The 25,397-nt window shown below is 45.6% G+C and overlaps 1 long non-coding RNA gene across 1 annotated transcript; it reads left to right on the top strand.

Moving 5' to 3' along the window:
- The first annotated feature begins 397 nt into the window (after positions 1–397).
- Gm52779 lies at positions 398–3,558 on the top strand. Its single transcript, XR_003955748.1, has 2 exons — positions 398–1,054; positions 2,945–3,558. It is a non-coding gene; the product is annotated as a predicted gene, 52779 (long non-coding RNA).
- The last annotated feature ends 21,839 nt before the right edge of the window (positions 3,559–25,397 follow it).

The following is a 25,397-nucleotide window of genomic DNA, read 5'->3' as shown; positions in this document are numbered from 1 at the left end:
TGTGTGTGTGTCTTACTTTGAAATGACTGCAAATTCTCTAAATACCTCCTGTAGGGAAATCTGCCTGCCCCCTCACATAGCGATAAAATCTTAGCACAAAGCGAAACGGATGATAAATGGAGAAATCTGGCCCCCATCTGCAAAACGAATGGTTTCAACTAAAGGATCCATCCATCGAACTCGTGATGGTTTGAAAATATTACACATTCTCTTAAGTTCTCTGAGAAATTTGGCCAAGCCGACCAAAACACCCCACCAAAACCAAAGCCTCCCGAATAGCTAGGTTTTGTAGAGGGAAAGCAGTGACTTTTTACAGACTCTCTCGCTGCTCCCTTGTGGGGACTGAGGCGCCCGGTATCTAATCTACTCCCCACTTCCTGTGTTATGAAATGCTGGGCATAGTTCTGTCTTGGCTCACTTGCATTGTGCTAGAGCCAAGAGCGGGACAAAAGCCACAGCAAACACTGCCCTCTTTCGTCCGATTGCGTCTCTGCCACTTCTCCGCGGGCCAGGCAGGCAAAAGGGAAGGTTATAAACGCTGAGAGAGCCTTGGCTTGTCTTTCCATCTCCGTGGTTTCTCCGTGCGACTGCGAGGCCTCGGCAACGGGGAACATCTTTATTTTGGTGTCATAAATATCTCAACTTATCCAAGGCTGCTACTCTTGCCTGACGCTTGCTCCGTTCTGAGCTCGGAAGAGTGGGTGTGAAGCAGAAAAGAGCCCTCATTGTTTAAGGTCTCTCAGCTCCGCTTGGATTGAGCTCTGAGCTCAAGATAAAAACCCCAGAAAGTGACACGTCAGCAGCCACAGAGAGGATCTCTTCTGCCTTCCCAACCGCTCGTTTGGAAGAGAAGGGTTTTCTCTTTGTGGTTTGTGGAATTCTTTCCTCATAATTGGGTCATGATGCTCATCAGTATGTTGTTTGGGGATGAACTGTGTGGCCCCCCAAATAGTGCTATAGTGCTTGATCAGGTCTGTTGAGGCAATCTACTGCTGCAAGGCCCGCAAGAGAAAGACATCGCTGCTTGTGGGCTGATTTGATTTGATTTACACAGGTTTGGGTGTTTGTTTGTTTGTGTTTGTTTTTGTTTATTTTTTGGTTGGTTGGTTGTTGTTTTTTTGTTTGTTTGTTTGTTTGTTTTTTTGATACAACCATGAATCACAATTAGAAACTAAATATTGGCATGACTTCATTTTTTGGTTGATTTGAATCATGCTTCTCACCTATTTCTTAGGGTTTGTGGGGTGCAAGGGTGAAGAGTCAGAGGAAGGGTGTGTCACTTAGGAAGATTCTGATCCAGGCAGGAAGGAAAGCAATAGAATGTGGAATTGGCCCACGTGTGATTTTTATTCCTAAGCTTTAGCCCAAGTTCCAGTGACTCTAAGTCCTTGATTTCCCAGAACAGCTCTAGAGACAGGTATTTGGCTCTGCTGTGCCCAGCAAGGAAAGTGTGCTTTTCAGAGTGTGTGTTTCTATGGGCAGCTTGGGAAATGTTAGATACAGTCACAGAGACATAAAGCTACCTCAAGGGCCAGGTCCCTGGGGACCCTGGGTGTCTGCTGTCCAGTGGAAAGCCTACAGGGATTGCTACTGCACATTCCAGGAATGTTCCAGAAGGAGTGCTACCTCTTCTGATCTCCAACACCCTCTCACCACCAGCAGATCTCTAGAAGAGATCTAAGCCAAGAACAAAGTCAAGAGATTGATCCATTTGTTCTCAGTGAGGGCTTTTGATGGGGCATTTACACAGGCGTCTGTCAACGTGCAGAGATCAGGGAAATTTCCAACAAGGGGGTTAGGAGGTGCGGAGAAGGCTTGTCCCTTAAGAGAAGCCAGCCAGATACCTGGGGCTGAAAGCTGAGGGCTGATGGCCTACCTTTGATAATTGCACAAAACTCCATCATGGCCTAAGCTGGATGGTGAGTGTTTTAACTTCATTTGAAAAGGCCCGGGGGTTGGAAAGATGAACTCCAGTTTTCCTGGGAGACTGTCTCAAAATACGAGGTGGAGAGTTACTGAGGAAGACAACTTATGGCTTTTATACACACTAAACACATTACTTGTGCACTCACAAACAAATGATCTCACGGACACACACACTGATTTTATGTTGTCCTTGGGATTGACTCAGAGCTCAGTACTTAAACATTTGGTGGCTACTGACAAGAAAGGCTGTCCTGAGTAGGTGTGCTTTCCTTCCTTCGGAAAGATGGGGTTTCAGGCAGGCCAAAGGAAGGAATCGCCCCTCTGCTAAGCTTCAAAAGTGAAGGGGCAGTTTTGTTTTGAGACTTAACTATGTAGCTCTGGCTGACCCAGAACTCATTCTGTGGACTGGGCTGTCCTCAAATTCACAGAGATCCTCCTGCCTCATACCCAGCACTAACTGAGTAAATTTTTAAAACTTAAGTTTCTTTTCATGTCTGTCTGTGTGTGTGTGTGTGTGTGTATGTGTGCATGTGCCAGCTTGTATGTGTTTATATATGTGTGTGCTTGTGTGTGCATATGTGTGTATGTGTGTGTGTATATATGTGTTTGTATGTTTGTGTGTTTGTGTATATGTGTTTGTACATTTATATGTTGACATTTGTGTATGTACTTGTGTGTATGTGTGTGTGTGAAGCTCTCTCAAATCTCTCTCTCTCTAGCTTCTTAGCTAGTTTATTTAATCAGGAATGATATACTGAATACTAACTTCTTGAGTTTCTGCCGCACGGTATTTTGTCCAATCTGTTTCTCCTGGTTTGCTGTAGAGGCGAGCTGTGTGGATGAGAGTGGGGAAAAGCCAGTCTACACTTAATTTATAGAGCAGACTGGGAACAGAAACTAAAGAGAGTTATTTCTTTCACTTGGGTTAAGTCTGGAGAGTGTTAGGTGATGGACAGGCACCTTGATTAAAGACTTATCTCTCTTCTTTTCACCCCCCACGCTTCTTTCCTGACCATAGGTCGATTGCATTTCAATCACTCGCAGTCTCAGCGGGGCAGGGCTGCCACAAGCTCGGGACCAGCGCCTGGGCCAGGCTGCATCCCAGGGGCTCATCCTGGAATCAGAGCTGTTGATGGAAGCTTTACCGTATTTCTCCTGCTATTGCCTCCTCAATCCTTGACTCTTGCAGGGCTAGACTGCTGCGCTCTGGCGCCAGGATTCCCAGTCCCCGCTGGATACAGCCACAATAACAAGAGCCCGAGCAGGCACCCATAATGGATAACGACTGTTTGGTTGGCCTTTCCACGAAGATCTGGAGTCTGCCAAACACAAATGCTGATTTAGAACTCATCTAGGAATCCACCCTGGCCTGGGGTCCCGGTGTTTGGAGATGTTTTTTACAGCCTGGCTTAAGACTAGGCAGCACCAAACAAATAAATGGAAAGTTCAGAGTTGTGGTGTGTCAGGGACAGCAGGTTCTGTGTGGGCAGTGAAGTGAGCTAGGCAGGGAACCTCTGCTGGCACTGCTGTCTGACAGACCACATTTTCTAGTTTGGCTTTGAAATTTGAATGAAAAATGTGTAATAAATGTGGTGTCTGGAGAGGAGAGTTCAGAGACCTCTGTGAACCAGGGAGAGTTCTTGTTTGTTTTTGTTTTTGTTTTGTTTGTTTGTTTGTTTTGTGACAATATTTTACTATGAACCCTAGGCTGGCCTCAGACTCAAGGCTCTAAGCTTCCTTCTCAGTGCCAAGACACGTGCCAGCGCCCATGACTCTTCCCAGGTTCTCCATAGTTTATCTTTCCAATCTCCTCCAGCTCTTCCATGGTACAAGATTATCTAAACTGGGGAGTTCTTTGCAAATGGGAGTTACTAAGCGAACACCCTCCTCCTCTCCTTCCTCTTCCTCCTCCTTGGAGCCAGGACATGCATATGAAGGCTAGCCTAGAACTCACTACACAGCCAAAGATGACCTCTTGAGTACCAGGATTACAGATGTATACTAGCACTCTCAGTTGGTGCCATACAAGGGATGGGGACCCATGGCTTCATGCTTGCCACACAAGCAAGCACTCTGCTAAGCGAGCTATGAGCTTGCCCTAAGCTGATGCAGATGCACTGAGCTGCTTAGAGCACCCAACTCTACAGAAGCCCTGACCAAACCATTCCAGGAACACAAGGAGACCTATTCTCTCTGAGAGATCTTGGGAAAGGGAACTGGAGGGGGCCCGAATGTCTGAGGATACACAATCTGCCTCAGCAGGGGCAGATACAGGTCTGTAGCAGCCAACCAGGAGACCTGGCTGTCTCAACAGTCTTCCCTCTTGGCTCCATTTGTCTGTGTCTCCTCTTCTTCCTCAGACAGACCACTAACTTTTTAAAGTTGGAGAAAATAAATATTCTTGCTGAAGTAGGAAGGACATGAAATGTCCTGCTGACAGTTGGTGTCCAGGCGAGCCCTTGCTTCTTGAATGTGTGTGCTCATCTGAGAACATAGCCAGGGAAGGGGAGTACACAGCTTTAGGGAGAATTAAGTCGAAGAGTGAATCTTTGCTGCCTCCTGCACACATCGCCATCAAGCTTGTGACCAGTTGCTGACATCTAAAGCAGAAAGGGGGGATGTTATGGCCCAATAAAGCGTGTGGCCAATAACCCCCTATTTGGTGATTGGTCATGCTCCTTCGTATCCTGCCTGGCCTTTGCTCAGCTTTACCTTCAGACTCACAGGGCATCCCTACCATAAAGGCACATTCGTTCCAGACATAAGCACCACCTCCTTTCTTTGCACTCTCTACTGTCCCTCAAACAAGAAGACCCAGGGAAGCCAAGGATAATAGCAGCAATCAGGAGAGAACAGTCACGACTGGCTTCCCAGCTGTGCCTCTAGTTAGAGGGATGACAGGTCCAGGCTGCCAGGCAGGAGTCGTTTTCAGTAATGCCACAGTCACTGGAGAGACAATTTGATGCCATGGATGCTTGTGTGGGCACACGCCTGTTGATCTGTGGACACTTATACCCCAAATAAAACAGGTGTGGGGCTTAGAAGGGGCAGTTTCAAGACATGCTGGCCAGAGCTGAGCTTTGGGATCGTCCCTGTCCCTGAATCAGAGAGACATAGCTTGGTCTGACTTCATTTCCAGGGCATTTAACTGTGCTGTGATGGCAGCTGTTTAATGGGACTCATTGAAGTTCATGGAAGGCTTCTTTCCGGTCATTAAAGTCTCCTCTGCAGATGGGCATCTCCCTTATAAGCTTCCAAAGTAAGTCTGCATCAAGAAGCCTCCATATTTATCTAGTCATGGCATGTTAAAGATATGTATAGTCAGAGGCTGGAACAATGGCTCAGTGGTTAAGAACACTGGTTGCTCTTCTAGAGGTCCTGAGTTCAATTCACACTACCCACATGGTGACTCACAACCATCTGTAATGGGATCTGATGTCCTCTTGTGTTCTTTTTCTGAAGATAGTGACAGTGTATGCACATATAAATCTTTTTATAATATAAAGTTATATTTTATATATATATATATTTTATATATATAAAGTTAATATATATATAAAACAAATCTTTTTAAAAAGGAGAGATGTATAGCAAAACCGGTTCAAAAGGTTAAATGCCTCTCTTCCTGCAGAAGGGATAGCATGTGCCAAGATCCTGGGAATCTTGTGATTGTAGGAATGAATGTGAGCTGCTGATGTTCTGTTTATGAATCCAAGAGGATGGCCTGAAATGAGATCGTTGCATGGCGATCTCTTCATTTAGGTTTTCCAGCAAAGAGTTCTCTATTCTCCAACATCTCTCCATCGCACTCTCCCGACTTGGATGCTTAACCCCTTTCTCACTTGGACACTGCATTTTCCTCTTATTGCCTCATTAGCCAGAGAGCAAACTGTATTAGGGCAAAAATCCCTGATGAGCGTGTTCAACTCGGCAGCTGTAACAGCGCTCACCTCAGGCAGCCACACAGCTCACATCTCAGCTAAAGCATGTGGGGCCAAGTGTCTGGGGGAATGGAGAGTATTTCCGAACTTAGAAAGTCATATGGGGGGCACTTAGATTGTTAGAATACTCACTTGAGGCTTGAGTATCCCACTTCCAAGAACCCTTGCCCATCTCTGTATAGTACAGGGAGTAAATGAATATATCCAGGGATATATATATATATATATATAGATAGATAGATAGATAGAGAGAGAGAGAGAGAGAGAGAAGAGAAGGACTTCAAATAGTCTCATAGCCAATCAATCGAGGAGTCTCGTCTGAAGAGTTTGCTGCCAACTTCCAGAAAAAGCTGGATTTCAGAACATGTTGGAGCAGACCTGGGTCCAATTAGCATGTGCTGAATGCATAAATTTAAAAAAACGTAACCAGGGCCCGTGTCCTGTGGTGGGGCTGGCTCTATTTTGAAATAAAGCAGACACGGTCATTAGAACTCCTATCTGCACAGAACACAGGCAGATAAATAGCAATGGAGTTCCACACCTCAAATGAGATGCCTTTGCCCAAGGAAGTGAGCCTGCAGGTCAGTCATCAAAGGAAGATGATTAAGCCTCCCCAGCCCTGACTCAGTCCCTCATTGTTTCAAATTGTTTCATCTTTGTTTCAGCACTGGACTTTTGGAGGGTTTTTTTTCTCTTTCTTTCTTAAAAAGTTAAAAATCACATCTGTTTATTTATTATGAATAATTGATTAATTAATTAATTGTGTGTGTGTGTGTGTGTGTGTGTGTGTGTGTGTACCAGATCTTGCATGCAGAGGTCAGAGAATAACTTGTTTCTCTCCTACCATTGTGAGTTCTCGGATCAAACTCTGATTATCAGACTCAATACCCACGGAGCCAATTTGCCAGCCCCGCTCTCTTTTATTGAGGACCACAATCTAGGACCTTGTACATCCAAGGCGAGTAGTGCTCCACTGCTGAGCTCCGTTCACCCTGGGGGATCTGGTCTTATTCCTTAATGTGATGGAGGAACAGGGGTGGGAGACAGGAATTCACATCCCAGACAGTGTTTCTTTGTTTCTTCCCTCCTGGCAGGTCACAGGGTCAACCCAGGTCCTCCTTGAGAGAGCTCAAATACCAGGCAGGATGCTGATAGGACTGGAGACTTGGCAGATGGAGCAGGGACACATTTGGGGCTTCCCAGGGTGCTGGCAGCTTCTATCATGAAGTCAGGGACAGGATCTACACGTGTATGCTGCTTCTGACATAACACCCTCTCAGAAAGCCCATGACTGCTGGCCTTTCCCCGAGGGTCTCCAGAGATCTCTCTCCCACCCTTCCTTCTACTCCCCTCCTGTCTCCCTTAGTTCTTTTCTTCAATCAATTACTTATTAACGCTCATCAACACCCGCTCCGTGCCAGGCCCTGGCCTGGGTACAGTGGTGATGAGGTTACATTTTGGTTCAGTGGATTATAGTAGGATGCAGCTTTGATCCCACTAAACGCCTTAAAAAAAGAAAACTCTTTTTGACTTTGTGTTAGGGCCATTTGGGAGGCCGGGAGATGGCAACTGTTTTATGGTCTTGGTGTCTGACAGACCTGCCTACAAACATTCTTCCTGGAGAGGTTTGTTTTTGTTGTTTTGTTTTTGAACTGAAGGGAACTCCAAAGCTCCTTTTTCTCATCTATAAAATGTGACGTACAGTTTAGCACTGTCATAGTCAGGGTTTCTATTCCTGCACAAACATCATGACCAAGAAGCAAGTTGGGGAGGAAAGGGTTTATTCGGCTTACACTTCCATACTGCTGTTCATCACCAAAGGAAGTCAGGACTGGAACTCAAGCAGGTCAGGAAGCAGGAGCTGATGCAGAGGCCATGGAGGGATGTTACTTACTGGCTTGCTTCCCCTGGCTTGCTTCTCTCTTATAGACCCAAGACTACCAGCCCAGGGATGGCAGCACCCACAAGGGGCCCTCCCCCCCTTGATCACTAATTGAGAAAAGGCCTTACAGTTGTATCTCATGGAGGCATTTCCCCAACTGAAATTGCTTTCTCTATGATAACTCCAGCTTGTGTCAAGTTGACACACAAATCCAGCCAGTACAAGCATTCTGTTGTAGTGGTGATTAGATGAGATAGGTTGTTAGTAATAATGGTTAACACGTAACTGGTAAAGATCTATCCATTTGTTGAGTGTCTTTTATATCCCAAGCAGAGTTCTGAAGGCTAGGGAGACAGATGTGAGAAAAATAAGCCATCTATGCTGAACTCACAAAAGCCTGCGCCGGCTAGACTTTCTAGGTATCTCAAGTGGAGTTTGAAGTCAGGCTGGTGCCAAACTATTCTTGTGCATCTCATCAGCTTGCCTCTGGCTGCACAAGAAATGGTGAGGAGAAAACTGCAGAATGCAGTGGTCAGTCAGTCATGTGCGAGCCCGTCGGAACACATCAGCTGAGCACCTGCATGTGCCTGCCCTGTGGGATGTGACTGTGACACACAGCCAGGCGAGACTGCTACTCTCATGACACACTGTGGCAAGAATAGTGATGACAAACAGGTGAGTAAGATACTTCCCAGTAGCCAGAGTGCCATGAGGAATGGGGAGGTGTGCTCAGGAGGAAGCAAGAGGTGGAATGTTCTGGAAGAGATTCTGGGGAATCAGACAGCTGAGCTGAGTCTGGGATCGGGCATTGGCTGCAGGAAGGGCCAGAGCAAGCATTGCTGGCCACCATTGAGTCTTTCCAGTGGTTTTTCTATTCCAGCGTCCAGCTGTTTCTCATCTAGTTCCAGAGGAAAATGATGTAGAGAAACTTGTGTTTTGTCGAAGATTTATAATTTAACCTTTCTGGTTCTAGAGCCAATTCTGCCATGAACAAACAATCTTAACTCCACAGTTTCCTCTGAGCGCTGGGACTTAAGAATTCCTTTCAGAGGGCCAGCTGCGTGAGTTCTTCTGCTGACACGCACCAGGAAATGATCCATCTCTAGACTTTGAATCCAAAAGGTCCTTTTCTAAATGTCCTCTCCATAACTGGTCTCCAGTGAGTCAGCGCTGCACCAGCGGAATGTGACTCACTCTGCCTAAAGAGAAAATGGAAGGATTCTCAAATATATTGAGGTCTACGAACAGGAGGATCTGAAGCACGCCCACGAGACTTAAAGCAGTTTACCTGTGGCAGGCATACACAGAGAGGTGTCCATTCCTTATCTTTGTGGTCCAGCCTAGTTCTGACTACAGGCAAGATCATTCTTTGCAATGAAAGACATCTTAAAAAAGTATTCTTTTTATTTTATGAGTGAATGTTTTGCCCACATGTATATGTATGTACCACATGTATACTTGGTGTCGAAAGAGGTCAGAAAAGGACATGAGATCTCCTGGAACTAAAGTTGTGAATGGTTTTGAGCTACCATGTGCGTGCTAGGAATTGAACTCAGGACCTCTGCAAGAGCAGCAAGTGCTCTTAACCACTGAGCCATCTCCCTAGCCTGAAAGTAAATTTTTTTTTTTAAATTCTGGGTTTATAGAGGATGGCTCAGTGGTTAAGAGCACATACTGTTCTTTTAGAGTCTGGTACTCAGTATCCATGGTGACAGGCTCACAACCACTTGTAACTCCAGGGGGAAGCTGGCTCCTCTGGCTCCTCTGGCTCTCTTGAGCACCTGCACTTAGGTGCACACATCCACACTCAGACCTTCCATACACACAATTAAAAATAACAATAGTAAATCTTTAATTAAAAAGTCATTTCTTTCCATTACCTGTATAAATGTGTTTTTTTTTTTTTAAAAATTGTAAGAGGGTTCAGAAAATCCTTGGCCATGTCTTTATGTTAGATCCTGAACATATGATGAGTATAGCCAAAGAGAATCGCCCTTAAGGTAGATTACACCATAGACTACAATACCAAAGGCAGTTGGATGCTACAAGGAAGGAGAGCTGCAGAGACGGCTCAGTGGCTGAGAACTCTTGCTGCTCTCAGAGGGCTCAGGTTTGGTTCTCAGAACCTGCACAGAGGCTCACAGCTGTCTGTAACTCCAGTTCCAGCGGATCTGACAACCTCTTGTGGCCTCTATGGGAAGCAGCCGTATGTGTAGTTCAGACATAGATGCAGGGAAAAAGAAAACACCCATTAACATAAAATATTTTTTTTAAACTTAAAAAAAAAAAAAAAGGAAAATAGACTTGTCATGGTTTGGACACAAAATGGCTTCAAAGTCTCCTGAGTTGAAGACTTGGTTACCAGATGGTGGCATTACATAGAGGTCATTGGATCACAAGGGCACTAATGTCCGTGGATTAGCTCATTACTGTGTTGGTAGCTGTCTGGGGTGCTGGGGTTTAGTTGGAAGAAGTGGGTCACTAGGGAGGCACACCTTTGAAAGCTATGTCTTGCTCCAGGCCCTTCCTGTTTTTCTCTACTTCCTGGCTTCTCTGCCACACAACTCTCCCGCCATCATTATGATAGTCTGCCTCTCTCCAGGCCTGAAGAGGTGGACTTTGAAAGCATGAATTAGACTAAATCTTACCTTTAAGATTTTTTCTTTTGACAGATGTGGTGTTCTAGGCCTTCAATCCCAGTCCTTGGGAGGCAGAGGCACCAGGATCTCTGTGGATGGCAGAGCAGACTGCTCTATGTGGTGAGTTTCAGGCCAGCCAGGGACACACAGTGAGGCCCTGTCTTGAAAGGAAAAGAAGGTTTTTTTTCTTCCCCAATTACTTTGTTGTGGCATTAAAGGTTGATCAGCACAGCACCCCTTGACTTGATGAGGGACACATCCTGCCCTCGACGGAGGAGGATTAGAAGTAAATTATCCACTGCATCATAACATTAGTCAATGGCAAAAGCTACCATTAGCCCCCTCCAAACCCAAAACAAACCCAAAGATGTTGACAATACTATTTAATCAGAACAGCGATTTGCATTTATGTAGATAGTAAGTGCATTTTATAGTAATACTACCAATTGAATTTTATTTTTGCTTTAATTAAAAAGATGTTTTTGTGGGCTGGAGAGATGGCTCAGTGGTTAAGAGTACTGACTGCTTTTTCAGAGGTCCTGAGTTCAATTCCCAGCAACCATATGTAGCTCATAACCATTTGTAATGGGATCCAGATGCCCTCTTCTGGTGTGTCTGAAGACAGCTACAGTGTGCTCATACACATAAAATAAATAAATAATTTTAAAAAGGAAGAAAGATTGTTTTTTAAGAAAGGTGTATTTGTTTTTATTTTATGAGTATGAATGTTTGTCTTCGTGTATGTAAGGACAACACATGTGTGCAGTTCCTATGGAAACCGGAAGAGGGCGGAGAATAGCCTGAAACTGGAGGTAGGGGCAGCTGTGAGTCACTGTGTGGGTGGTGGGAACTGAACAACCTGTGTCCTGTGCAAGAGCAGTCAGTGCTCTTAACAGCTGAGACATCTCTCCAGCCCATCAGTGGAATTAAAAAAAAAAAAACAAAAAACAAAAAACAAACAAAAAAAAAAAAAAAAAACAAGCTCAATTAGCACTACTGAGTAGAAGGCTTTGTCCTAAGCTTTTTAAAGACATCAGTTCATTTCATTCTCTCGGTACCTCTTCGGTGCCGGCTTTATTACTAGGTTTGTTTTACACACAAGGAAATGGAGGGGTTGTATTAGCTAGATAGTATTTAAACATCTGAAAATGACGTATACTTACGTGTGTGTGTGTGTGTGTGTGTGTGTGTGTGTGTGTGCGTGTGCATGCCCGGGCCGTGGTGCACACATGGCGGTCAGAGGACAGCTTGTGAAGTCGGTTCCTTCCTCCCACCCCGTGGGTTCCAACCATAGAGGTAGGCACCTTTACCCCCGCACCATCTCCCTGGCATTGAGCCTGTTGCTTAGATTTTGCATTGTTCTCGGATTTTCATTTTACCTAATCTTCTCTGTGTCTATCTTTTCTACATCCTTGTTTTTCTCTTCTATTGAGCATACTGTGGGCGTGGTTTTTGCTCAGTGGAAGTTGGATGCATGCATCGTTTCTGCTCTTGATGGAATCTACAGTTTAGAGTGTTAGCATAGTCTTGTAGGCAGGGTGTTCTTCGGAAATGGAGACACTGAATGAAAGAGAAGGCATGTGTGTTCTGTCTTAAAAGCCACCAGCAGACTCATTTTCAGAATGGAGGGACAGATTACATGCCTGGAATCCCCTCTATGTCCGTCTCCCTGTGTCTGCCCCTGGTGGAGATGATCCTTCTCTTGTCGTTTTGACACTCTCTTAGTCATGGCAAGACAGCTTAAACTTCCTCCCAGATTTAGACTAGCAGAGCATTGTTTGTTTGGTTTTTATCACAATTTAAGACAAGATGACAGACATTTACAGAGTAAATACTAGACGTTTTTATGACGGTCGGTTTGTTGAACTACCGGGACATTGTTGTCAGGCGCTGCCCAAGGGGTTACGCATGCGCAGAATGACCTCCAGGAGTCCTGGCTTCTAGCTCGCTCATTCGCTCCTGTGGCTTGGCCCTGGGTCTCCCACGGAAAGCCACTTGTTATCCCATCTGTCTTCCCACCCTCATTGGAAACTACTTTTCGTCTCAATAGAGTGGACTCGGGATCTTCTACTTCCATTTCTCTTTACATTTTTGTCTCTGGTAGTGCCAAAAGCGCAAGGCACAATCGCTGTTCTCTGTGGACGCAGATTGATGGAGGGGTCGTTTGGAAGAAAATTTAGTAAGAGGCAGAGAGGATTTGGAGAGCAGACTGACATGGCAGCACGTCACTAATGCCTCCAACACAAACACGCTACAGAAAAGAGTACGTTGTGCTCTAGCCAATGGGCCTGGCTAACCGTGTTAGCATGGAAAGCTAGGTGGGGGCTGCTGAGTGTTTTTCACCACTCTCTCGGGGCTCTTATCTGTGCGCTCCTGTGCTTTACTCGTAAATACTCACAGATAGCACAGCAATTGCAAGCACGGTCTCTGGGGCTGGCGAGATGGCTAAGTGGGTAAAGGTGTTTGTGCTAGCTTCCAGATGGAAGAAAGAGAGAATTGTCTCCTAAAAGTTTTCTGGTGACCTCTACGTGTGCACTGTGACACGGGAGTTGTGCCTACACTTACACACACAGTAAAAACCGTAAAACAAAAAGAAAACAACCCTCCCCCAACCCCAAACGATACCCAGTAATAATAAAAGGAGCACGGTCTCTGGCATCAGACAGACCTGGCTTCAGACTCTAGCTCTGCCTTTCCCTGTTATGGTTTTAATGTTATTTCACTTTTGTAAGCCTTAGGTTTTTACTTGTTGTTGGTATTGTTAAGTAATGGAGATAATAGTGAGGTTTTATATGCTTATTATCAGGATTAAATAAATTCATTTTAGGAATATACCTAGAACGTAGCTTCTAAATTGACCAATATGCATTGTATAACAAGTAACATTTTTCATGTTAGGTTGTCTGCGTGATGAAAAATCCCATGGAACATAGAGTGCTCAGACAGAAATAACAGGGCTAGAGTGGCAGCTCCCTGGGTAAGAGCACTCACTGTGTAAACGTGAGGACCAGGTTTCGGTTCACACCCAGCGCCCATGCGCACAGCTGAGTGTGAGTGGCATCTTTGCTTCTAACAGTTCATCTCAAGCATTCTCTCCGTTCATCCCCACGGCAACTCAGTGAGACAGGTGACCGGTGTAACCAGGCTTTAGCTGATTTACCATCATTGTTCTTTTGTGTGTGTGTGTGTGTGTGTGTGTGTGTGTGTGTGTGTGTGTGTGTGTATGAGTGTTTACTCACTTCCTGGCTACTGTGAGGAGGGCAGCTTTGTTCCGTCACACTCTTGCCTGGCCACAGACCCAAACCCAACAGGATCAACAGACCATACAAGGAAACCTCTAACCCTGTCAGCCCAAATAAACATCCCTCCTTATGAGTAGTTTATCTCTGGTATTTCATTACAGGAGTAGAAAGCTGAGTAACTAAAGCTACTTAGTGTATTATACTCTACAGCCCAGGCTGCCCTCATACTCGAGGCCATCTTTCTGCCTCAACCTCCCAAGCTCTGGGGTTATGGGCATGCGCCATGATGCCCAGTTTATATATCATTTTTGGGAATTCATTATTCATTTAAAATATATCAGCTTTTTGTTTTGTTTTGTTTTTCAGTTTATATAAAAGACTCCAAAGTCTTCAAATGTCCACATGATATTACATTCTTTAGTTGGTTTCTTTATTTGAAAACAGTTTCTTGTGGCTGGATGTATAATCTTATTTTATTTTTAAATTATTTACATTGCTGCCCACAGTTCAGGGTCGCACGATAGTGCCTGCTGTCTTCACTCTTGTCTCTGTGAGCTCCAAGTGCCGTTAGACGTGGGAGAATTCCTGGAAAGCCACAGTCCATTGTCCTCTAAACAATGTAATTCCAATTTAGAGCACATGGAGATAGTATCTAAAAGAGTAGAGTTTAAGACATACAGGACAGGGCCGAGGAGATAACTCGGTGGGCAGTGTGCTTGTTGTGCAACACGAGTTTGTGTTCCCAGAACCTATGTATAGCCAGATGAGGCAGCACATCTATAACCTTAGTGTTCCGGCAGCAAGGTGGGAGGCTGAGGCAGGACAGACTCTGGGTCTAGCAGGGAGAGGCTTGGGGTACGGTTCATAACAGAGTTAGCCCTAAAGATTGACAGTGCTAGAACTGAGAATCCAGGTTATGAGGCCGCAGTAGTGCTTGGCCCAGTGCAGAAAAAAAAATGTGCTGCTTCTTCTAAGTGTCTGCTTCTTGTCAGGGCAAATGCTTGCTATTACTTTCAGAAAAAAAAGAATTGAGCCTTTCGATCTGAGACACGGACTTGAGTGCTACAAAGGTGAAATCACTGGGGAAACAGTGCATGTTTACCCAGACTGCTGGGCGTAACAGAAAAGCAAGAGACTGCATGCTCTTCCAGACACTGAGGAGGAAAGCTCTGATGTGGCGTATAAGTGTCCTCAAACCCTCCCTCCCTAAGAGAGGGGTTAAGGATCCTTTAAGGAGGAGAAAGGCTAAGTTCACAGACTTAGCCAAATGATAACTTAGGTAGAGAAGTGATTAAGGCAGGCTATAAACCTGGCTTTCTTTTCTCTTCTTTTCTATGGTGCTGGGGAATTAAGCCCAGGAAAGCCCCGAGCTGCATCCTGCTCTGTCCAGACATTTTGACTCTGAACTCTGTATTATTTCTACTAGAAGCATGGCATGTCTGTCCTTGCTCGTGTGCTAGGCCCTCTTAGACCTAACCAGGTCTGCCCCCCAGATCTGGAATCACACAGACACTTTGTGAAAGTAATGAGCTGAACAATAGGCAAAGGAATTGGATGATGGTGTGTGCTAGTAGTCACAGCACTCAGGAATCTGAGGCAGGAGGACCATGAGTTGGAAGCCAGTCTGGACTGCATAGCAAGCCTCCATCCCAAAATGAAATAAAATGAAACAAAGGAGGATGTATTAGGACATTCAAGTGAAGAGATGATTTGTGTTCATTTAAAATTTTTAATTTTTATAAAATTCCAAAGTTGATCTAATCTTATTAACTCTTTGCTGCCCCCAAATGTTAGTGGATTCATAATTATGTCTCATTGATGTTCAATCTTGATGTTCACTCAAATCTGTGAAAATGAAAAATGAAGTTAGGATAAAAATTGATAATGATTTAATTAAGCAGTCAGACTCAAAATTGTTTCTTTCATTTGTAAAAGCCAGCACTATTCACCATGCAACACTACACACACACACACACACACATTACAGAAACACCACATATACAGACACATACATATATCACACACAGAGACATACACACATACTCACACACCACATACACACATCACACACATCATATGCACACATCCCCCACACAGACACACACACACATACCATACTCATGCACACATATCACACACACACCACACATATATCACACATACACAGACACACACAGAGATATACATACATATACACATCATACAACACATATACCTATAGACACAGACACACAGACACACTACTACAGTCATACACAATATACAAACACCACAAACACATCGCACATTATATAGCACACACTCACATACATATCACATATACAACACACACATCACACATATAACATCCCCCACACAGACACACTACCACACAGACATACACACACACACACACACACATCACACATCATACAACACACTCTCTCACACACACACACACACACATCACACATCATACAACACACACTCACACACACATCACGCAAGTGCCACCATCTTCCATTCCATCTGCATCCACTGGCTCCCTCAGCTGTCTTCCGGCCTCTCGCAGCAGGTTAGCATCTTCACAGCTGTAAGTGGTCCCAGCATTTCCATTAGGAAAGAGTCTTCTGGCTGGGGTTGGGTAAGGAGAAGACAGTTCAGCAGGGAGGAGAGCCACAATTCTGAAATGTTAGCCGTGTTTTCCATCAAAAACAGTCTGTTTTTGGAAACAGCAGCTGAGTTGCATCGAGTTAGGGAGCACAGAAGAGCAAGGCACTCAGCAGGTCCTCTGACTGAGGACAGTCACCTCATGACGACAGCTGGGCGGGAGCTGCCCACTTTGAAATCCAAATATAGAGTGGCAGTGCTTATTAAATGTCTGCTATTGGATGACCGTGGAGTTTGGGCCTGTCAGGGATGCTGGGTTTTGGGTTTTTGGAAGCAGACATGAGGATCATTGGACAGTGAAGAGGTTTGGAGTCTAGGATGGGGTCTTCTGGGGGCATGGGACATTATAGGTCTGAGCAGCTCTTTTAACGTTTTTTTTAATAGATTGTACTTATTTGAAAGCTGCTAATAAAAACAGCACAACCAAAATCAACCACACCCAAAGACTTAGCAACCCATGATGATCATTTTGAGATTGGTTTAAAGTTTTCTCTTTTCCTGCATCTAACAACTTCTGAGCATGGAGTTCTCAGGAAACCCCAGAGGGATCATGGAGTTCTGCTTTGGAGCTAGAGATTTAGACAGCCATGATAAACTTCTTTAGCTAAGCCTGTAGTCTTAGGGTTGTGGCCTCCTGCGTTTTGGGGATGACTTTCATGAATGGCTGGCAGCCAGGATAACCACGGATACTGCAGGCTGGACCATTGCACTCTTGAGTATGCTTCATGTCATAGAAGAGAAAGAGAACTCCAAGCCAGGCACCTGGGATTCTCTACCCCAGCACCCCAGTCTCTGCTAGGCTACACATATGTCTACCTCACAGGGGACCAGAAGTCCTGGTCCATTAGGGCCACTCCAAGGCCCTTGCTTGGGATCCTGAGTCCCCTTGCCCTCAGTAGCTACTTGTTTTTTGCATGGATGACTACAGAAGTTGGTGGTCAGGGGCAGTAGTTCTAGAGCTGGGTGGGGCTCCTCTGCCACTGGTGCTGTGACTGGGCAGGACAGAGCATCCCTGGACTTCAGTTTCTATTGAGGTCACATAATGCTAAGTCTTACATGACATAATGAGAAACATCAACTCAATGCCTAGCACATGGTCAGGGCTCTATAATTGCTAACTATCACATAATAACACAGTAACACAAGTGAATATAATACTTGCTTGCATAGTAATACCTGATAGAGTCACATATATTATGATGCTGTGTATAAATATTATTCCATGTGCTTTGTTTATATGAATTTATTCCTTCCCACAACTCTCTGAAGTATAAACTGCCGTTTCCCAAGTAAACTGAGGCACGAGATCTTTGCCGATTTGTCCAAGGTCTCACGGCTGGCCAATAGCACAGCAATTCCAATCAAGCGACCAGGTCCAGAGTCTTCACTCGTACACACATGCAGGAATGGAGTTTTGGAGGGCCAAGAGATGACATGGATGGAGTGAAAGCTCTCTGACAATCTGGGGGTCCAGGCCAGGTACCCTAATTGAGCCTACAACACGAAGAACAGCTCACTCTGCCAGGAACAGTTTTGCCCTTGTGAGTCCAACCTGTGGCTGAGTGAGGGAAGCCACACCCCTGATGGTGTTTCTCAAGCCTGAACAATCCAGGGTCCAGACAAGATGCAGATGCTGATGCAGTGAGCCTGGCTGAGGGCCTGAACATTTTTTAAAACATATTTCTATTATTTTTTTATTTTGATGTTCATTCGTCATAAGAGATACTCTTTTAAAATAAAATGCAGATTTTTTTCTTAATGTATTGATTAGGTTGTCCGACCATCATGGCCGTCTCTCGTGGATCTCACTCATCCCTGAAGGATAGAGCCGAAGTGCCCTCAAAAGTTGTTCTATTTCTTCTATGTTTTTCTTCTACATAAATGCATATGAAAAGGTTTCATTCACAAACTAGGTGTATTAATGCATCAGCAAGGATAAACCAGAAAATTATAACAGTATGCTTTAATAGGGGCTGGGGAGTTGTGGTTAATTTAACTCTGTGGTTAAGAGCTCTTACTGAGCTTGCAAAGGACCCAGGCTCAGCTTCTAGAACCCACTTGGTAGCTTACAACTGCCTGCATCTCCAGCTCCAGCAGCCTCTGGTGCCCTCTCTGCTCTCTCTGGGTACTAGCATGTGTGTAGTACACGTACACACAGGCTGGGAAAACGCTAGTATACATTGTAAGAAAGTAAATCACAAATAGTATACTGAATCTGTGTGGATGTGGTGTCTCTCACTCTCTCAAAATGATGCACCATCAATGTGACAAAGCAAGACGCACAGCACCTACACTGTGACACGTTGTCAGGTGGCCACAGGAGGGTCACTTGAGCACAAGCCCTGTGACGATGCCTCAGTAGTCAGTCTGAAAACCAAGACTGACCCGAAGCAACCAGTGGGTGGGTAGGTGGTGTGGTCACACGGGCTTGCTGGAGAAAGATGACTCACGGCCCGTGGCGGGCACAGGGTAAGCCTGTTGCATTGCTTCACACAGCTCAGAATGCACTTAGAAACTTAGCAGTTATCTGATTCTGTAACTTTTCGCTTGACTTTACACCACTATTGACCCTGGGTAATTGGAACTGCATAAAGTGGGGTCACTTTAACTCCAGAATGTCTTCGTCACTGCCACAAGACGTCTCATGCGTACTGGCTGTCCTTGCCATTTGCCTTTCTTTTAGCCATGAAAGCCAACTTGTGTGTCTATGGATTTGCACAAATGCTATCAAATACCCAGTGTGGTACTGTACACTTGATGGGGAGAGTGGTCTAAGGCAGCAGGATCCTGAGGTGGAGGCCGTTCTGGGTCACATAGTGAGTGTCAGGACAGCATGGACTACCTAAGGAAATCCTATCTTAAAACCATCCAACCAAACCAGATGAAGCACAAAAGCCAAGCAGAATGGCTCAGGAAACGTCTTCTGGGTGCCTTGGGCTGTCTTACTAACTGTGGTGCTTTCAAGGTCAGCCACACTGTAGTGCCAACCAATCAACGCTGGATCCTTTCGGTTGCATTGGGTTACATTAAATGTTTATTTATATAGTTTAAAGTTATTTGTGTGTGTGTATGAGCACATGCGTGTGAGAGTTCAGTGCCCCCTGAAAGAGAGTGTTGGATATCCCGGAGCTGGAGTGACCGTGGTTTGGGACCATGAATTTATACGATAACTCTGCTCTCTCTTCCTCTCCCTCCCTCCCTCCCTCCCTGCCTCCCTCCCCCCATTCCTTCAGATGGGTCTCACTGTACTTGCTAGATTGGGCTCAAGTGTTCCTCCTACTATATATGCTCTCAGGTAGCTGGGACTGCAGGTCCTACTAGCAGAACCATCGTTCTTGGTTTAAAACAAAACAAAACAGCCACCCCCTCCTTTGTATTATTGGAGATGGTACCTAGGGCAGGTGTCATGTGTGTGGAGCAACTGCTCTGTCACTGAGCTACAGTCCCAGCCCCATCTTTTAATTTTACAAAGTGTTCCTTAGACTGTGTTAATGGTTCAAAGAACATGCTTCACTGTGACATTTTCATCCCTGCAGATGATGGCTGCCGACCACACATGTTTCTGTTTTGAGAAGTTCCCAAACCGGTTTATAACCTGCCTGCCCAAGATTACATGAACATGTGTGAGCATGTGAGTGTGTTTGTGTGTGTGTGTGTGTGTGTGTGTGAGTGTGTGTGTATGTGTGGGTGTGTGTGCGAGCGCGCCTGTTTGTTGCTGGGAATTGAACACAGAGCTTGTGTGTGCTAGGCAGGTACTGTTCCCCGAGCCTCATCCTCAGCTCTTCACTTTAGGAGTTCCCTTTGAAGCACACACAGACTTGCATTCTCTCTGACGTCTCGTCTGTCTCCCTCTGATGCTTATGCGTGTGCAGCTCTGCACTAGAAATCTCTCCCTTATCTAAAGTCACAGAGATTCTTCATTTCTGAAGGTCCCAGGTGCTGCTGGTTCGAGAACCAGCTTGCACAGCAGCAAGGAGCTTGAGCTGAGACTCCCTTCTCAGTGCCTGCTGGAGAAGGAACTTCCTGGAGGGGCTGAGAGTTCAACTCTCACCCAGAGCACAAGCCAGCTCCAGCTGGAGTTGTCCTTGGCTTGTCAGGCTCTGCTGCAGGGAGCCACCTGTGCTGCTGGGTTGCTTTCCTGTTGGACTTTTATTATTTTCTATTTTAATGGAAGTTCTGAATTAAGAGTGCTCCAGTCAGTTCAAATTGAGGTAATACAAGTGTTCAAAACAATGGGTGTTGGCTATGTAAACTGGAACTTGAGGGAGGAGGTCCAGTGGTGACAAGGCGGCAGGGCACGCACCGGGAGAGGATTTGAGACAGAAGTGGCAGGCATACACAGAGAGGCTGTGGTGCTGCATACCTGTGGTCTCAGCACTTGGAAGGCAGAGGCAGGAGAGTGAGACCCTGCACCTAAAAATCAACTAACCAAACCCCCAGACAAAATGCAAGCAGATCACAGGTCATTTGAATGGTGAGAATCTGTGATTCTCCCAGTCGAACCTTCAGTCCAGAGTACAGTGTGCTCTTAAATCCTAAGTCTAGTAATGGGACTGGTAGCTTGGCCTCCTCTGTTTATTTTTTATTTTATTTTATTTTATTTTATTTTATTTTACTTTTCATACAAGTTGTTTTGATCCAGAGCTCCAAAATCAACACTGGATTGCTGTTGTCACTATCCTTAGATGATGTCCCTCCTCTGACCCCTTTCACAGGAGTGTGGAAGTCCCCCTTCCCACTTTCTGACCGGACTCCAGAGATATGTCCCCAAGCAACCCTTTCTTGGCTAGGGTTCTGCCAGCCAGCCACGAAAACACTGTGGACTGTCTAGAATTGAAGTTGGGTGTTATTGCCAGACTTTCCTGGGGTGGGGGAGCCTTCTTTAATGCTTCAGGAAAGAGGCACTAGCCTTCCAGGGCAGGCTAGTTCCCCAACCCCCCAGCATGGCCCCTGTCACTCTGCCACTAGTCCCACCTCTCAATGGTCCCAAGTTGCTTCTCCCTGGCATGCTCACAGTCTTTCTCAGTGTGGTCAGGACACCAGGAAGGGACTTGTGGGCTTGTCAGTTCCTTCTACACTGTTCGCTGGGTCCCTAGCGTGTGTTGGGCTCTATGCTTGTTTCCAGAAAGAAAAAATATTTCAAAACCAAAGGTGGAATGTGCATTTTTGGAGGGTTATAAAAACCAAAGGAAGGCAGCAGCAGCTTGCTTTCATAGGGTTAGAGGGTGCGAGGCAGGCTGCTGGGGAGAGAGGACATCAGTGGTCTCATCTGTGCTGCATCCTGTGTGCTACAATCCTGACCTGCGCCAGCAGTACTAATGCAATGATGTAATAGTGGCAAGGCTGCCGTGGGGGAGCAGCCTGTCGTTCTCCTGAGACCCGTTCCACAGGAAGGAATTCATATTTGGAGCTGCAAACATGCTCAAAACTCATGGCTCGCCCACTGATGTTTTGCTGAATATTGCTAAATTACTTTCTTTTAAAAAATAAGTTGTTTTTTTTTTTTTTACTTTTTTCCAGTCCCACTCACTCCAGCCATATTTTTTATTTCATATATGTGAGTACACTGTCACTGTCACTGTTCGGACACAGCAGAAGATGGCACCGGATACCCATTACAGATGGTTGTGAGCCACCATGTGGTTGCTGGGAATTAAACTCAGGATCTCTGGAAGAGCAGCCAGTGCTCTTAATGGCTGAGCCATCTCTCCAGTCCCCACTACACTGCCTTCTAAATATTAATGTCCATGTATTTGTGCTGCTCTCAACTGTGACCCAAGAAGCTTCTTATTGCAGCAGGCAGTGGTTAATGCAGAGACTCAGAGCCATTTGTTCAAAGAGCTGAGAGTATGTGACTGAGTGCTCTGGTCTAGAAGGGACTTCTACATTGAGACCTCACCACCAGAAGGGCTCAGGGACCATTGCAGAGGAAGACAGAGAATGCCAGAGCCAGAGGATAGGGAGGAGTTCCAGGAAACACTTCCTCTGAGAGTGGCGTGGCTGGTGCACACTAGAATGCAAAGCAACGGTGGTTATCTGTGTAAGATCAAACCAGCTAGAAATTCCATCATGGAACTTGGTAGGGCTCCTGCGATGCCCATCCCTAGCTCAGGGGCTGTTGGCAGTTGATAGCAGCTGGGAGAGAGTGAGTCATTTTTCTTTGAGAATTGGCGACTGACAGGTTGCCCATATTCCAGTGGGTGACGTCACTTCATTTGCCTATGGGGAGCACTGATTGTCATCAGTGGATTATAAAACAGAAAACAAAACAAACAAACAAAAAAAAAAAAAGCAGAGAGGACATGAAGCTAGAAAGGATTTATACTGTGGAGAGAGCTAAGGGGAGTAGGAGGGAAAGGGGTAGAGTAATACGAGTAAGATGCATCATAGACATCTATGAATCTTCCAAAGAATAAAGGAGAGAGGGAGGGAGGGAGGGAAGGAGGGAGGGAGGGAGAGAGAGAGGAAGGGAGGGAGGGAGAGAGGAAGGGAGGGAGGGAGGGAGGGAATGAATCTGTCCTATAAGGAGTACCTTTTGTTGTTTGTTTATTATTTATTTTATTTCTTTTTTGACATAAGGTCTCATTTGGACAAGAAAGCCCTCAAGTACTTGGCAATCCTCCTGTTTCTCCCTCCTAGAAGGAAGCAGAGAAGATATGTCAAAGACTATCATAATGACCTCGGACAGAAGAAGAGGGACAGAGCTGGGAAAATGGCACAGCAGTTGAAAGCACTTGCTGCTCTTGCAGAGAACCTGGGTGTGTTTCCCAGCACCCACATGGGAACTCAAAATGTCTGTAACTCCAGTTGTATTGTTTCCCTCTTCTGACCTTCTTGGGCTGCTCTATACATATGGTATACACACACACACACACACACACACACACACACACACACACACCTAGGGAGAGCAGAAGAGGTCATTTTACTTGATCCCCTGGAGCTGGTGTTACAAGCAGATTCGAGCTCCCAGATGTGGGTCCTGGCAACTGAACCTGGGTCCTATGGAAGGATAAGAACGCTCTCTTAAGAACTGAGCCATCTCTCCAGCACCTTGACTTTCCTTTTGTTATTTCTCTTTTGCTTTCTCCTTCCTTCTTCTACAAATGAAGGAACCAGGCTAGGGGGTGACACAGTTGCTAAGCCATGCATTGAATGGGAGTGGATCTCTGCCTGCTATCTGGTCTGTCAACCTTCTTATCTGGGATTGTTTGTCCTTTGCCACAACTCACCACACTTGAGCAGACTCGACATGAACTTTGATACTTTGATGTAGAAACAACTCTTAAACGGAGAGGAGAGAGTATGTGTGATGCATCAATAAACAGACCAAGAGGTGGAAAGCAGAAGAGGGACCTAGCTACTGTACTGCATTTGTTGACAGTTGGCTGGCATCTGTTGGCAAAGACACCAAAGGAAAATAACACAGCTATAGGAGAAACTCTGGCTGGAGACCAGTGATTGTCCTTGCCTTCAGTCCTGGCTGCCCTGGGACAGAACCTCTTCTTAGGTCACCACCCCTTCCTCACCCTGGGTGGCAAGGTTCTTCACACTCAGGCCTTCATTTGAACTAGATATCTGATGGCCTTGCATCCATCCAGTGGCTCTCCCCCGCCGCTGCTCTCTGCTGGGTTCTCACTGTGCCCAGCACCCAGGTCTACCAAGTGGCCCGTGAATTCACACACAATCAATTACCAGCTGAGCGAGAGCTCTGAGGGTCTCTGAGTACTGACCCATGCACTGGGATGAAGGCAATCAGGCTCGAGGTCATCTGGGGTCAAGCCCATGGCTTTGGATAGCCATTTGTCACTTGGAATTGGGCAGGAAACCATAAACACAGGAGGCAGTGAGTGAACTTAACTAATTATATACAACTGTGGCCTTAGTTTGGCCTGGCCAAACAGGACAAGATAAAGGCAGTTTGGAGGCAGAACTGTTTAAAAAAAAAACATAGCGTTCTCCAGCTGGGACACGGAACAGTAAATGCTGGGACACAGGTAGGAACATGAGAAATTCAGGCCTCCACTCATAAGCCAAGCATATAGGGTTGGAGAGGAGTGGAGAGTGAGTTCAAAGCTCCCTACAGTTAAACCAACAAGAGCTGCGTTACAAGCATCAAGGTGGGGGTAACGACCACGACAGCCAGAGAGAAAAGCAGACCTTCAAGCATGTTTCGCCACCAGCAAGTAGCTCAGGGAAATGTAACCCAGAATACCCTGGAAGAGGCTGGGTGGTCAAACTGGTCAGCACAGGCATCTCTCATCACTGACAAGGGAAAAATTACAGAGGAAAAGACCCCAGCATTCTCCAGGAGTCAAAGGGGGTGAGGGTGGGGGTACTGATGACTGGATTTAAATGACTATGGACAGTGATCTTACCCCAAGCACTAGAAACTGTAACTGGGGCCCAGTTAGTCACTTTCCACCCTGAACATGTATATGCACATATATGGTGTGCATAGGTAAGGTTCCTTTGGGCACCAGGACCTGGCCAGAAAGTCTCCCTCCTCGCCTTTTGCAGCACTGGATGACTTTGAGCAAGCTGCCTTCTTTCTATGGTTTATTTTGTTGTCTCAGGGTAGCAAAGTCAAGGCCGTAGTCCCGTTTATCAGACCAAATCATTTCCACTGTAGTTGCAAACCCAGAGCTCTCTGCTAGGGATGAGGACTGTAATCCTCAATCTCCAGTGGCTCACAGCCTCCTGATGGTCAAGGTGCCTTCAACCCTCTCTCTTCACTTGCAAGGCTGGGCACCTCCGCTCCACATAGAGTTTTCTGCAGCCCTAAGCCATACACCTGCCTTTCATAGGCTACAGAACTGAGAGTCACAATTAAATAAATACATTCAATTAAATCAATATAGCAGAATAGCATGCAGCTAGTCACAACTTAACTCATCAATTACATCAATACATCGCATGTAAACTATATTGGATGATGGGTGTGCATGCAGTTTAGAGTGTCCCTAAAGGAATTCTGCCTGACCAGGGCACTAGCCCTACCTAACATTTCCAGTAGGACATTATCCTTTGTACAACAAAAGAAATGACAGTTCCCAAAGCAGATCCAAATTCCAAGATGCAAGGCAGTGCAACTGGCTCTCCTGTCCTTCATTGTCCT

This window comes from Mus musculus, chromosome 5, assembly GCF_000001635.26.
Source record: "Mus musculus strain C57BL/6J chromosome 5, GRCm38.p6 C57BL/6J".
NCBI lineage: Eukaryota > Metazoa > Chordata > Mammalia > Rodentia > Muridae > Mus > Mus musculus.
Note: the sequence above shows the minus strand (reverse complement) of the source record. Positions and strands in the feature narration are given on the sequence as shown.